Source organism: Triticum aestivum, chromosome 5B, assembly GCF_018294505.1.
Source record: "Triticum aestivum cultivar Chinese Spring chromosome 5B, IWGSC CS RefSeq v2.1, whole genome shotgun sequence".
Classification (NCBI taxonomy): Eukaryota; Viridiplantae; Streptophyta; class Magnoliopsida; order Poales; family Poaceae; genus Triticum; species Triticum aestivum.
In genome coordinates, this window is record NC_057807.1 from 529763242 (window position 1) to 529768743 (window position 5502).

The window sequence follows — 5502 nt, forward strand, 5'->3', positions numbered from 1 at the left end:
GAGCTTCTTCATGCGTTTTATACCAATATGACTTACATGGCAGTGCCACAAGTAAGTGGTACTATCATTACTATCTTATATCTTTTGGCATGAAAATGTGTATCACTACTATCGAGATTCAATAAACCATTCCTTTAGGTGCAAGACCACTGAAGGTATTATTCACATAAATAGAGTAACCATTATTCTCCTTAAATGAATAACCGTATTGCAACAGACATAATCCAATCATGTCTATGCTCAACGCAAACACCAAATGACAATTATTCAGGTTTAATACTAATCTTGATGGTAGAGGGAGCGTGCGATGTTTGATCACATCAATCTTGGAAACACTTCCAACACATATCGTCAGCTCACCTTTAGCTAGTCTCCGTTTATTCCGTAGCTCTTTATTTCGAGTTACTAACACTTAGCAACCAAACCGGTATCTTAATACCCTGGTGCTACTAGGAGTACTAGTAAAGTACACATTAACATAATGTATATCCAATATACTTCTATCGACCTTGCCAGCCTTCTCATCTACCAAGTATCTAGGGTAATTCCGCTCTAGTGACTGTTCCCCTCATCAAAGAAGCACTTAGTCTCGGGTTTGGGTTCAACCTTGGGTTTCTTCACTGGAGCAGCAGCTGATTTGCCGTTTCATGAAGTATCCCTTCTTGCCCTTGCCCTTCTTGAAACTAGTGGTTTCACCAACCATCAACAATTGATGTTCCTTCTTGATTTCTACTTTCGCGGTGTCAAACATCGCGAATACCTCAAGGATCATCATATCTATCCCTGATATGTTATAGTTCATCACGAAGCTCTAGCAGCTTGGTGGCAATGACTTTGGAGAAACATCACTATCTCATCTGGAAGATAACTCCCACTCGATTCAAGTGATTGTTGCACTCAGACAATCTGAGCACAAGCTCAACGATTGAGCTTTTCTCCCTTAGTTTGCAGGCTAAGAAAATCGTCGGAGGTCTTATACCTCTTGACGTGGGCACGAGCCTGAAATCCCAATTTCAGCCCTCGAAACATCTCATATGTTCCGCGACGTTTCGAAAAACGTCTTTGGTGCCTCAACTCTAAACCGTTTAACTGAACTATCACGTAGTTATCAAAACGTGTATGTCCGATGTTCGCAACATCCACAAACGACGTTTGGGGTTCAGCACACTGAGCGGTGCATTAAGGACATAAGCTTTCTACTGTCCGCATAATCGCTACTGTCAACTTTCAACTATATTTTCTCTAGGAACATATCTAAACAGTGGAACTAAAGCGCGAGCTTACGACATAATTTGCAAAGATCTTTTGACTATGTTCAGGATAATTAAGTTCATCTTATGAACTCCCACTCAGATAGACATCCCTCTAGTCATCTAAGTGATTACATGATCCGAGTCAACTAGGCCGTGTCCGATCATCACGTGAGACGGACTAGTCATCATCGGTGAACATCTTCATGTTGATCGTATCTACTATACGACTCATGCTCGACCTTTCGGTCTCTGTGTTCCGAGGCCATGTCTGTACATGCTAGGCTCGTCAAGTTAACCCTAAGTGTTTCGCGTGTGTAAATCTGTCTTACACCCGTTGTATGTGAACGTAAGAATCCATCACACCCGATCATCACGTGGTGCTTAGAAGCGACGAACTTTAGCAACGGTGCACAGTTAGGGGAGAACACTTCTTGAAATTGTTGTAAGGGATCATCTTATTTACTACCGTCGTTCTAAGTAAACAAGATGCATAAACATAATAAACATCACATGCAATTATATAGTAGTGACATGATATGGCCAATATCATATAGCTCCATTTGATCTCCATCTTCGGGGCTCCATGATCATCATCGTCACCGGCATGACACCATGATCTCCATCATCATGATCTCCATCATCGTGTCTCCATGAAGTTGTCTCGCCAACTTATTACTTCTACTACTATGGCTACCGGTTAGCAATAAAGTAAAGTAATTACATGGCGTTGTTCAATGACACGCAGGTCATACAATAAATAAAGACAACTCCTATGGCTCCTGCCGGTTGTCATACTCATCGACATGCAAGTCGTGATTCCTATTACAAGAACATGATCAATCTCATACATCACATATCATTCATCACATTCTTCTTGGCCATATCACATCACATAGCATACCCTGCAAAAACAAGTTAGACGTCCTCTAATTGTTGTTTGCATGTTTTACGTGGCTGCTATGGGTTTCTAGCAAGAACGTTTCTTACCTACGCAAAACCACAACGTGATATGTCAATTGCTATTTACCCTTCATAAGGACCCTTTTCATCGAATCCGTTCCGACTAAAGTGGGAGAGACTGGCACCCGCTAGCCACCTTATGCACCAAGTGCATGTCAGTCGGTGGAACCTGTCTCACGTAAGTGTACGTGTAAGGTCGGTCCGGGCCGCTTCATCCCACAATACCGTCGAAACAAGATTGGACTAGTAACGGTAAGCATATTGAACAAAATCAACGCCCACAACTACTTTGTGTTCTACTCGTGCATAGAATCTACGCAATAGACCTAGCTCATGATGCCACTGTTGGGGAACGTAGCATAAATTCAAAATTTTCCTACGTGTCACCAAGATCTATCTATGGAGAAACCAGCAACGAGGGGAAGGAGAGTGCATCTACATACCCTTGTAGATCGCTAAGCGGAAGCGTTCAAGAGAACGGGGTTGAAGGAGTCGTACTCGTCGTGATCCAAATCACCGGAGATCCTAGTGCCGAACGGACGGCACCTCCGCGTTCAACACACGTACAACCCGGTAACGTCTCCCATGCCTTGATCCAGCAAGGAGAGAGGGAGAGGTTGAGGAAGACTCCATCCAGCAGCAGCACAACGGCGTGGTGGTGATGGAGGAGCGTGGCAATCCTGCAGGTCTTTGCCAAGCACCACGGGAGAGGAGGAGTAAGAGAGGTAGGGCTGCGCCAATAGAGGGAGAAACTCATATCTTGGGCAGCCCCCAAGCCTCAAGTATTTATAGGGGGAGGGGAGGGGGCTGCGCCCCCTCTAGGGTTCCCTCCCCAAGGGTGGCGGCAGCCCCCAGATGCCATCTGGGTGGCGGCCAGAGGGGGAGAGAGGGGAGGCGCGCCTGGGGTGGGCCTTAGGGCCCATCTGCCCTAGGGTTTGCCCCCTCCCACTCTCCCTTGCGCCTTGGGCCCCTTGTGGGGGGCGCACCAGCCCACCTGGGGCTGGTTCCCTCCCACACTTGGCCCATGCAGCCCTCCGGGGTTGGTGGCCCCACTTGGTGGACCCCCGGGACCCTCCCGGTGGTCCCGGTACGTTACCGGAAAAACCCGAAACTTTTCCGGTGACCAAAACAGGACTTCCCATATATAAATCTTTACCTCCGGACCATTCCGGAACTCCTCGTGACGTCCGGGATCTCATCCGGGACTCCGAACAACATTCGGTAACCACATACAAACTTCCTTTATAACCCTAGCGTCATCGAACCTTAAGTGTGTAGACCCTACGGGTTCGGGAACCATGCAGACATGACCGAGACGTTCTCCGGTCAATAACCAACAGCGGGATCTGGATACCCATGTTGGCTCCCACATGTTCCACGATGATCTCATCGGATGAACCACGATGTCAAGGACTCAATCGATCCCGTATACAATTCCCTTTGTCTAGCGGTATTGTACTTGCCCGAGATTCGATCGTCGGTATACCGATACCTTGTTCAATCTCGTTACCGGCAAGTCTCTTTACTCGTTCCGTAACACATCATCCCGTGATCAACCCCTTGATCACATTGTGCACATTATGATGATGTCCTACCGAGTGGGCCCAGAGATACCTCTCCGTTTACACGGAGTGACAAATCCCAGTCTCGATTCGTACCAACCCAACAGACACTTTCGGAGATACCTGTAGTGCACCTTTATAGCCACCCAGTTACGTTGTGACGTTTGGTACACCCAAAGCATTCCTACAGTATCCGAGAGTTGCACAATCTCATGGTCTAAGGAAATGATACTTGACATTAAAAAAGCTTTAGCATACGAACTACGATCTTTGTGCTAGGCTTAGGATTGGGTCTTGTCCATCACATCATTCTGCTAATGATGTGATCCCGTTATCAACGACATCAAATGTCCATGGTTAGGAAACCGTAACCATCTATTGATCAACGAGCTAGTCAACAGAGGCTTACTAGGGACATGATGTTGTCTATTTATCCACACATGTATCTGAGTTTCCTTTCAATACAATTATAGCATGGATAATAAACGATTATCATGAACAAGGAAATATGATAATAACTAATTTATTATTGCCTCTAGGGCATATTTCCAACATCCCCGACAACTGTGACGCCCCCGATTTAATCGTACACTAATCATGCACGCAAATGTGTACAATCAAGATCAGGGACTCACGGGGGGATATCACAACACAACTCTAAAACATAAATAAGTCATACAAGCATCATAATACAAGCCAGGGGCCTCGAGGGCTCGAATACAAGTGCTCGATCATAGACGAGTCAGCAGAAGCAACAATATCTGAGAACAGACATAAGTAAACAAGTAGCCATAGATGACTAACACAAACTAGGACACAAATCGAAAGAGGCGCAGGCCTCCTGCCTGGGATCCTCCTAACTACTCCTGGTCGTCGTCAGCGGCCTGCACGTAGTAGTAGGCACTTCCAGTGTAGTAGGAATCATCGTCGACGATGGCGTCTGGCTCCTGGACTCCAGCATCTGGTTGCGACATCCGGAAAGAAAGGAAAGGGGGGAAAAGGGGGGAGAAAGCAACCATGAGTACTCATCCAAAGTACTCGCAAGCAAGGAGCTACACTACATATGCATGGGTATATGTGTAAAGGGCCATATCGGTGGACTGAACTGTAGAATGCCAGAAAAAAGGGGGATAGCTAATCCTGTCGAAGACTACGCTTCTGGCAGCCTCCGTCTTGCAGCATGTAGAAGAGAGTAGATTGAAGTCCTCCAAGTAGCATCTCCAAGTAGCATCTGCAGTCGCATCTCCAGTCGCATCGCATAGCATAATCCTACCCAGCGATCCTCTCCTCATATCCCTGAGGGAGAGCGACCACCGGTTGTATCTGGCACTTGGAAGGGTGTGTTTTATTAAGTATCCGGTTCTAGTTGTCATAAGGTCAAGGTACAACTCCAAGTCGTCCTGTTACCGAAGATCACGGCTATTCGAATAGATTAACTTCCCTGCAGGGGTGCACCAACTTACCCAACACGCTTGATCCCATTTGGCCGGACACACTTTCCTGGGTCATGCCCGGCCGCGGAAGATCAACACGTCGCAGCCCCACCTAGGCACAACAGAGAGGCCAGCACGCCGGTCTAAACCTAAGCGCACAGGGGTCTGGGCCCATCGCCCATAGCACACCTGCACGTTGCGTACGCGGCCGAAAGCAGAACTAGCCCCCTTAATACAAGAGCAGGCTTACGTTCCAATCCGGCGCGCTCCACTCAGTCGCTGGCGTCACGAAGG